The following is an 11,297-nucleotide window of genomic DNA, read 5'->3' as shown; positions in this document are numbered from 1 at the left end:
AATACAAGCTTCTCTGCTTTTAGTTTTGTAGCTATTTTTCTAGTCAGCTCCTGACACAATGAGATGCAACATATGTGCAAATTTAAAGTGTCGTGTCTGGGCTTATCAACGGCACTTCTGTTTTTTTAAATTCAAAATGAGCGAGTGATCTTTCCAGAAATTATGCTTAACAACTGAACAGGTTTATGCAATCATTCCAAAATAGATGAAAACAACTCACACACCTGCATTTGGAGTACTTCTTTGAGCGCCTGTTTAGCTGCTTGCATCACATAATGCGCAGCTGAAGGATGTGTTCATTACGCAAACATTCAGAAGACAGGACCCACTTTAAAAATGCAAACTTCTTTTGATTCATTGCAGATGAGCGACAATTCAACTATATCCAATGTACAATGAGGCTAGAATTTGCTGCCCGTCTTGACTGCTGGACTGGCGTATACTAGGGGATGTTACGGTTATGGAGGCCCCTCGTCAAAGCATGAGGCCTGAGGCAGTCGGCCCTGCTGTAGAGGGAGTAACAGTACATATCTACACTCCTATAAATAAAGGTGCTTCAAAAGAACAGTGGTTCCCAACCTCGTTCCTGGAGGCCCCCCATGTCATGATCTGGTCTCTGAACTTCTGTTAATTCACCACCAGAGTTCATCATCCACAACACAGACTCTCACACTACACAGTACACCCTGGACTACAATTCCCATGCTCCATTGCACCAATCACATTCACGTGAAAACTACCACACACAGCTCCTCTTGCTTAGCTCATCGAAGACCCACACTTGCCCCAGGATTATTCTTGTGTCTTGCCCCCTATATCCCTGTTTGCCAGTGTTTAACCCATGCCTGTTATGACCACATCTCTGTCTAATAAAAGCTTGCACATGGATCTGGACGTCTCATGACTCATGAAAGTGAAAGTGAAGTGACATTCAGCCAAGTATGGTGACCCATACTCAGAATTTGTGCTCTAAATTTAACCCATCCGAAATGCACACACACGGAGCAGTGGGCATCATTTATCCTGCGGCGCCCGGGGAGCAGTTGGGGGTTCGATGCCTTGCTCAAGGACACCTAAGTCGTGGTATTGAAGGTGGAGAGAGAGCTGTTCATGCACTCCCCCCACCCACAATTCCTGCCGGCCTGAGACTAGAACTCACAACCCTTCGATTGGGAGTCCAACCCTCTAACCATTAGGCCACAGCTTCCCCAAAAAAATTAAACCCTGTTACACCCTAACACTGCACATTTTAGATATCTCCTTCCCATTTCAGGTCTCAGAGTCTCTACTAATGATCTGATGATCTGAATCAGATGTGTTTGATTAAGGAGATATGGAAAATCTGTAGTGTTGGGGGGCCTCCAGGAACATGGTTGGGAACCACTGCCATAGAAGAACCATTTTTAGTTTCCATAAAGAAACATTCATTCAAAGGTTCTTTAACCTGTTAAATGTCACCCCGTCCCGTATACTATATTACACTCAAATTGAATCTAATCTTGACAAACTATATATCGTTGGAAAGGTCTAAGACTCCCAAATATATATTATACCAATATGTTTTGTTAAAAATTATGTAGGAAAAGTAATAGATGAATTTATGACAAGAGTGCACCCTCAGAAATATACATTACAAAAGGAGCTTTGACCTTTGTTTAAAAAACTTCCTCGTTGCCTTTTTCTCTATCACATTTTAGAAATCATCAGAAGTTATATATCACTTGAAAACATAAAATCTCAAAATTCATCCTTTAAAACCCATTTTAAAATCAAACATTGCATTACCATGTAAATGGCACATCAAAATCATGTTACAAAATGTTTTCAGTTATGAATTATAAAAATTTAGGTTTGTATCATGCACATTCAAGTCTATCTTCAAAAACGTGAGTGACAGTTAACAGGTTAAAGAACCATCTCTTTCTTTCCTTTTTATAATCTGAAGAATCTTCTTTTGCCACAAAGAACCTTTACGAAAAGGTTAATGGTTCTTAATGGAACCATTTACATGAAAAGGTTATTCTATGGCATCGTGAAGAACCTTTATTTTTAAGAGTGTAGATGCAAATTGTAATCTAAGAGATTCTTTGAACAGATTTTTGGTACAATAAGTAAAATCTCTGTCTAATCTGAATTTAATAGGAGAAAATTATTGGTCACACTCTGTTAGCTTAGATAATTTAGAAGTTTTATCTGGTTTGATTGAGATATATAGTTGAGTATCATCAGCATAATAATGGAAACTAATCCCGTATTTTCTAATAATATTACCAAGGGCAACATGCATATTGAAAAAAAGCAGAGGACCTAGGACATATCTTTGTGGCACTCCATACTTTACTGGCGATTGGTTGAAATGATTCCCAGTTCAAACAGACAAAGCAAAGTGGTAGCGACCGGACAGGTAGGATCTAAACCATCTTAGAGCCTCTCCTTGCATACCTGTATCGTTTTGTAATCTATTATTATGTTAGCACTAAGATCAAGTAAAACTAGCAATAAAATTCATCATAGGTATATATTTTTTTTGCAAGGAGGAGCACAGTTGAGCAGACACAACATTTTATATAATTTTAGACATAAACGGAAGATTTGAAACGGGTCTGTAATTTGCCAGTTCACTAGGAACTCTCTAGTTGTTTTTAAAACACTGAAGATGATGGCAGTTTTAGATCTTAAGATTGTTTTCCAGACATTGGTTGAGAATATACCTGAATCCATATTCAGATGAGATCAAAGTCACTGTTTGAGCTGCATACAGAGGGAAGTGTGCTCATGTCCAGTGCTTCCTAAACACCTTCCAGAGATCGGTTTTGCAGTAACATGTGTTGAGAACATGATCAGAGGTGTTCAGCGTCACACATGCTCAAATCTGCTGAGCGTTTGAAGTGGAGCAGGGGTGTTTTGCTCCATCTTATCACTCTGAAAGGCTCCTGTAGTATTCAGAGCACCTCCTCTGACTCTGCCCTTGTTACACATGTTGATGGCTTAAGTGCTTTATCTCGCCTCAGTCCCAGACTAAAAGCTTCCAGTGAAATTTTCATATTCTTCATAATGCGGTCCGGCTTCTGGATCAGCCGCAGTGTAGACGGGACTTTACCTGTCACACGACTACATGCGGTTCAGCATTCACACACTTCAGAACTGTATCATGGATAAGTGCTGTGTGTCTGATCTTTCAGAGTCTCTGCTCTCATTAGTTTGTGCAAGTCTGCAGGCCACTGATAATAACCTAAAATTAATCCAGTGTTGCTGATTATACTAAAGCCATTACTCTGAAATGACTTAAACAGGGCATGGTTCTTTAGCTTTTCTAAAGTTGTACTTTTGGGTTTGAGAACTTCATTTACTCAAACGTATATGGAGCCAGAGGAACATGACTTGATGTGTCACAGCTCCAGCACTTTATTTCATGTAGTGTGGAGTCTAATCAGATTTGTTTGAGTGGTTTTTAAACACTATTGGGTAAAAAGCAAAACACTGAATATTTTCTTCTGACATTCACTGTACATGTCATCCAACCCAATGCCAAGAAAGCAGAGATCTAGATAAACACTTGTTATATGTTTTAGCAACAGTCTCTCACTCCTAATTCATCACATATGCATGTTTGGTCAGGCTGAGTGTGATTAAATAATCATTAAATCATCATTAAATAATATACTGAGGTATAATACTGCTGTTATGATGTATGTTGTAGTATAATTTTATATATTTTACATTACATAACGTGTAGCACTTAACCAGATCCCTACTCCTAAACCTAACTATCTGTCAATATGAAACATTACATTTGTAATATTTCACCTTCCTTTGAAGTGCTGCTCTTTTGCTCCCTCAACAAGCTTTTTGGAAACTTATTTTTTTATTTGTTAAACTGGTATTTTTGCTCACACTTTAGTTTGCAGACCAATTCTCACTGTTAACTATTAACTCTGACTTTTGCCTCAGTAAACTCCTAATATGCTGCTTAATAATTGCTAGTAAGGCAGTTGTTAGGTTTAGGTATGGGGTTTAAGGATTAAGGGATAAACAACGTGATCATGCAAAATAAGACATTAATATGTGCTTTATAAGTATTAATAAACAGCCAATATGCTAGTAATATGCAAGTGGTTTAGTAGTGAGAATACATCTCTAAACTTGTGCTTCTTTTTGTATCAAAACAATCTATGTGGGCTAATAGTACAATTAAGTGTATATATGTAAAAATAGCTTTTCTTTAATGTTGATCGCCATACGAATGTAATCCCCATAAAAAAAGAAAGAAGGGTTTAGATCATTAGAACAACTCAAGGGTCAGTAAAGGATGACATCATTTTCATGTTTGGGAGAATATTTGAGATTAGATGCTGCTTATAAATGAGCAGACAGTTTTAGATGAATGTGATTTGTTCCTCTGCGATGTTATTCTGAGTTTAATAAAGCGGCACACATCTCAGGCTGTAAGCTGTGGCGGATTCGCTGGGTTTGCTGAGCTGCACATCAGCGGTGCGTCTGATGACTGAAATCGCCTGAAAGACTCGGCTAATGTTCCAGCTCTTCTGGAGGCCATATCTCTGTCTCGCAGAGAGCAGATGTAATCACATGTCGGCTTATTTTAAGATATTGGTTTGGCTGTGCAAATGACAAGGGTTTATACCTATGCAGCGGTTGCTTAGCAACCGTCAGAAAGGTAATTTTCAGCTAGCTAGGTTTTATTTTTTTCTCTCTCTTTAATTTAATACAACCAGAGCAATGCTTCTTTTGGAGTCATTTTGGATTACCGGCAAAGCCTGTGACTTAGGCATGGAGAAATAACACCAAATGATGACATGATTATTAAAATAATCATAGTTATTGTGCTGATAATAATTAGATTGTGTAACGTATGTGAACAGTGTCTGTCTGATTATCCTGATGCGTGAGGATTGTAGGAAACTGGATCAACGCCGGATCAAAAACTGCTTGTTTGCCTACATCCCATAACATCTCGGAGCAGGTCTTTGAGAAACTTGGCCTTGAATTTGGTTTAGTGCTGAATATCATGTATTTGGGATTTCTTAACTATGAGGTAAGCCAGTGGGGTCTCTTTTTTTTCTCCGTAAAGGACAGTAAAAGGCGTTCAGAAGCATGCTCGATCAGAACCTGCCGGTGAAACGCCATGAAACACACATTCATCATACCTGACGCAAGGACGCCTGATATAATGAGAATTAGCATTTGAAATGGAGACTTTATGTTTGCAGGCTAAAATACAAGCAAAGTGCAAAATCAAGTGCTACTTGCTGATAAGTGTCTCATCCTGAGATTAAGAGTACAATTTCCTCATGAATATATTAACATTTTATGAGCTAAATCAGGCTACAGCAATCTCCTCTGCATAAATAATGTGTGAGCTTAATAATACTGCCTAGCAGGAGGCTGCTCTCAACATGTCACACGGTGTGTGTGTGTGTGTGTGTGTGTGGGTGTGTGTGTGTGTGTGTGTGAGTGCGTGCGTGTTTGTGCGTGTGTCTGTGTGTGGGTGCGTGTGTGTGTGTGTGTGTGTGTGTGAGTGTGTGTGTGTGTGTTAGTGCGTGAGTGTTTGTGCGTGTGTGTGTGTGTGGGTGCGTGTGTGTGTGTGTGTGTGTGTGTGTGAGTGTGTGTGTGTGTGTGTGTGTTAGTGCGTGAGTGTTTGTGCGTGTGTGTGTGTGTGGGTGCGTGTGTGTGTGTGTGTGTGTGTGTGAGTGCGTGTGTGTGTGTGTGGGTGTGTGTAAGTGTGTGTGTGTGTGTGTGTGTGTGTGTGTGTGTGTGTGTGTGTGTGTGTGTGTGTGTGTGAGTGCGTGTGTGTTTGTGCGTGTGTGTGTGTGTGTGTGGGTGTGCGTGTGTGTGTGTGTGTGTGTGTTGTGTGTGCAAATAAATACACTGATGGTCTGATCAATACTGGATGTCAAGCCTTTCCCTGAATTACTCTTTATATTACCTTATCAACTGCTGGTTTTATAGAGATGAGGCAATATGCCAACAATTGGATCAAGGTTCCTGTAAACCCTTCACAGCAGGCCTGATGCACTCACTCAGCCGTTCTCCTCATATAGGGTGCATATATTTACTGTTCTCAAGGGAACCACCGAACAACAGCGAGAGAATGAGCTTCATACCAACAGATAACTGCGCTTGCAGCATTTGAAAGAGTGTTTGTGATCTCTCAGTGGTCTTCGAACAAGTCCTGTTCAAGGTTATTGAAGATCTTTTGTGAGATGGAAATGCTCTGTGGGTCTAAAGCGTTTTCTATTTGAATCTGCTGGAGCAGAAACACTCGCAGGCCATCAGTCCACGGCTTCTATGCGGGATATTTGCATAAATGATCGATTGATGGATTGCGAGAATAGTGAAGGTGTTTGGAGATCACACCATGAGAATAAACAAGAGTTCAAGAGGATCAAAACATGAAAAATAAACACTGGATAGTGCTGATGTAACCATTACTGCTCGTTTCCTATAAACCGATAAATCTCACTCAGACTTCCTCAATATAATATTATAAAGAGAAGCAGTGAGTAAAGTCACAGTCAGTGAATCCATAAACCCTGAGGAGGACCAGCATCTCTCCTGTGGATGGAGAACCTGCAGTGTATGAGTCTTCAGTTTAGTGTGTGTTTGAGCTCCAGACACAAACCCTTCCTCAAATCATCTGTGTCGTCCAGTAGAGCTGTGTGGCTACTTTCCTTTTGTTTTGGACAATTAAGCAATGCCCTAGCAACCACACAGGGCACCCTAGCAACTATAAAGCAAGTCCCCTGGCAACAGTGAACACTGAAGAACATGTAGAACTGTACTTATCTCATTGTTATTGGTACATTTGTTCAGGTTAACACAGATAATCATAATAACATTGCATGTGTGATATGGCTCATGCATTAAACACATTCAGCATGATTGGAATTTGTCCCGTTACAGACTGGTATATGACCTCCTTCATCATCTTTATTTATTCTTGTCAGGGATAAAATGATAGCATTTCTCAGTGAGAAGCTTCTAGGATTATGATCACTAAATGTGATGCATTAAAAACCATCAGTGATTTTATAGCTGGCGTCTCACTGGTACAGGACATCATCAAGAAAAGATCAACAACAAAGACTCATTTTGGCTATGAAACACACACACACACACACACACACACACACACACACACGCCTCAGTATATTCCCTGCTTTAGTTCTTGGCTTATTCATCCTATTACTCCGACAGGATTTGAAAAGGATATTTTACATTTTAAAATGCAAATGGGTGAAACTGGTCTTTCAGTAACAAATTACCTTTCCTTGGATTCACTTCATAATGAAAAGCTATTTATAAGGAAATATTAATCACTGCCAGGTGAGAAGGCGCAAAAGCCATTATTTCCCACTACGGCGAGGCTCTTTCATGGACTCAGTGGGAGTTTAATGAGAAGAGCGGCTGAGGATCGGAGAGAAGCTCAAGGCGTTGAAAGACGGATCACAGGGTGTTTCTTTTCTCACTTCCTCCAGCTCTGCTCGACTTCCACAATAGACCTGACGACAGAGAGACCAGAAAGGGCTTTTAGCTCAACACGGCATCAGGAGCGAGAGAGACAGAGCAATGAAAGTCCCGTCACCTTGAGAAGTCACGGGTCGTCACAGAGCCACACGACTCATGCTAATAACTGAACTAAAAGCAGCCGTTCAGTTAAGAGTCAGCGACTCGAGGGACACAATCCCAGTCCCAGCAGGAGATCGGCTCGGGTCTGAGACAGAAGAAAAGGACCAGCTCCTTCAGCTGCTTTAAACACACTTGGCCTTATTTAAGCAGGGACAGACACACACAGCTTCAGCTTAACCCTGCATCCAAAAACTGTTATTCTCTGGCATCACTGGGAAGAACTTTTAAGCACCTGTATTTTTAAGAATGTACTGATTTGAAATCCAATTTATTTGTTATTTGTTATCACAATTAATATGATTTATTTTCATCATTTTCATGACTCATGAACACTTGAAGGAATATGGAAAAGCTTCGATTCAGTGGTTGGAAATACTGTTATTGTGAGGAGAAAAACTGATCTGAACAGCAATGTGTAAGTTGTGACATCACATGGGTTTCTGATATAAACTCTATAACTAGAATTATATAAAATAAATCATGGAATATGATTGTACATGTGTGTTCAAGCTACATGATGTTCACTTTAACATTACTATCAGCCACGCTGAGCGTTCATCATAACCTCTGACTGTGATCTAGTGTGGACTTATTAAGAAACCAAAACTAGATCCTAGTGAACTGGAAAATTATAGGCCTATTTCAAATCTTCCATTAAGGTCTAACATTTTAGAAAAAGTTGTGTCTGCTCAATTGAGCTCCTTCCTGCAAAAATAATATCTGTATGAAGAATTTCAGTCAGGTTTCAGGCCCCACCATAGCACAGAAACTGCACTTGTTAAAATTACAAATGACCTGCTCCTTGAGTCAGATCAAGGCTGCATCTCATTTCTAGTCTTACTTGATCTTAGTGCTGCGTTCGACACCATAGATCATGACATACTCATAGATCGATTACAAAACTATACAGGTATTCAAGGGCAGGCTCTAAGATGGTTTAGATCCTACCTGTCCGATCGCTACCATTTTGTTTACTTAAATGGGGAGTCATCTCATTTATCATCTGTAAAATATGGAGTGCCACAAGGATCCGTCCTAGGTCCCCTTCTATTTTCAATATACATGTTGGCCCTTGGTAATATTATTAGAAAATACGGAATTAGCTTCCACTGTTATGCTGATGATACTCAGATAATTGGGAAGTTTCATCTGGTCTCGTTGAGATATATAGCTAAGCTAACAGAGGGTGTTAAAATTGTAAAAGATTGGATGACCAATAATTTTCTCCTATTAAATTCGGATAAGACAGAGATATTAATTATTGGACCAAAAAACACTACACAGAATCTTGTAGATTACAATCTGCAACTAGACGGATGTACTGTTACTTCCTCTACAGTCAGAAATCTGGGTGTTATATTAGACAGCAACTTGTCTTTTGAAAATCATATTTCCAATGTTACAAAAACTGCATTCTTCCATCTTAGAAACATTGCCAAGCTACAAAACATGTTATCTGTTTCTGATGCAGAAAAGCTAGTTCATGCATTCATGACCTCTAGACTGGACTATTGTAATGCACTTCTAGGTGGTTGTCCTGCTTCGTCAATAAACAAGCTACAGGTCGTCCAAAATGCAGCAGCTAGAGTCCTTACGAGGTCAAGAAAATATGATCATATTACCCCAATTTTACAGTCTCTGCACTGGCTACCTATTAAGTTCCGTATCAGTTACAAATGATCATTACTTACCTATAAGGCCCTAAATGGTTTAGCTCCTGCGTACCTAACTAGCCTTCTACCACGTTACAACCCATCACGCACCCTAAGGTCACAAAACGCTGGACTTTTGGTCGTTCCTAGGATAGCAAAGTCCACTAAAGGAGGTAGAGCTTTCTCACATTTGGCTCCCAAACTCTGGAATAGCCTTCCTGATAATGTTCGGGGTTCAGACACACTCTCTCTGTTTAAATCTAGATTAAAAACACATCTCTTTCACCAAGCATATGAATAATGTATCTTAAATTGTGAGTGTAGTTGTATCTGATCAAATGTGCATTTTTATTCATTAGCTTGGGTTAAACTAATTAATTTTACTTTGTTGGAACAGCAGCTGTGCTAATGATGTCTCTATTAGTTTTTCTGTTTCTGCTGGGATCTTCATCCCGTGGTAACTAGGATTTACACAAGCTCCAGTCTGGATCCAGAACACCTGAGAAGAGATGATGCTGACCCTCAGAGGACCTCAGATGATGCTAACCTTGAATCAACAACAGAACTAACAATTATTGATACAAGTGTGACTGCATCATATAATAATTGCTGTTAATAATGTTCATCGTCTGGCTGACTACGTCTTGTAATTAATTTTATTAAATTTTTCATATGCACACAAACTGACAGTCACCACTTATAAGCTACTACTAAATATTGTAGAAACTTAATTTTCTCTAAAGTTTCTTTGTAACGATTATTATTGTAAAAAGCTATAAAAATAAACTTGAATTGAATTGAATTGACTTAGGCAGAAATATATTGTTAGTTACATTCTAGAAGATTTTTTAGGGGGTAAGATATACACAATTACTTGGGGTGTGAAAGAAAAGTAATGTAATAGTGTAACTAATTACTATTGTTGGGAAGTAGTAACTAATGTAACAATATTACTATTAAAATAAGTAACGAGTAATGAGTAATAAATTATGTTTTTGAGTAACTATCCCAACACTGCTCAAGAGTGTTGTCTAATGTAGAAGCTCTTTCAGCCAATGTCAAACTTAGATCGATAAAGGCCACATGTGTCCGGTTTGTCTTCCATCACTTAACTGTACAGGTGGTATCACTGAGACTCTTTAACAATTTTTAACAAATAAATAAATAAATCTATTTTGGCTGTCATTTGCAGTGCTGTAGAAATAAAGATGTTGTGTGGTTATACAGGAGCAACTTCTAAAGGTATTTAAAGCAATATCAGCAACACTTGTGGAGTGGAGAAGTCAAAATAAAAAGTATATATTTTTATTATAATATATATATATATATATATATATATATATATATATATATATATATATATTTTTTTTTTTTTTTTTTTTTTTTTTTTTTTCACTTGCAGTCTTTTAGCCCCAATGAAGGCCCATGTGCAGAAATGAGTTCCAGCAGCTGGTACTGGTCATGTTTGCAGATATAGTCCCAGTGCTTTAGCAGCTGGATGAAGCTCTGGATGTGAGTGACAGGACATGTTTCAGATGGTGCTGAATGATAAAGAGCATCATGTCCAGAGGAGCATAGGAGATTCACGAGTCTTTACATCTGAGCACGTCTGATGCAGATTAATCATCATGCTGCTGTCTGTCACGTCTTTCCTGCCATCTTTCGCAAGAGCATAACAACAGTTTCCCAATGTGTGTTAAAACAGAAAAAAAGCAGACAGCAGAGCGTTATGAAACCAAAGGCTTGTTTATTCACCGGTCAGATATTGATCCATAAACTGCCTCTGTCTCAAACCAAAAACATGACATTTAACATCAAAATTACGCTTGTGTTCTTTAAATGTCACACAAACCATTTCCATCGGTGGAGGTGTTTCTTTTTACATAATAAAATACTCATTCAGTGTATGGAACGTGAAAGAGGCTCATTGTGTGCTGGCATGATGTAAGGATATTTTATGGAAATGTCAAAGAATTTATATTACTGTGAGAAGAGAGA

Source organism: Carassius gibelio, chromosome B16 (assembly GCF_023724105.1).
Source record: "Carassius gibelio isolate Cgi1373 ecotype wild population from Czech Republic chromosome B16, carGib1.2-hapl.c, whole genome shotgun sequence".
NCBI classification, from domain to species: domain Eukaryota; kingdom Metazoa; phylum Chordata; class Actinopteri; order Cypriniformes; family Cyprinidae; genus Carassius; species Carassius gibelio.
This window is presented reverse-complemented; position numbering follows the sequence as displayed.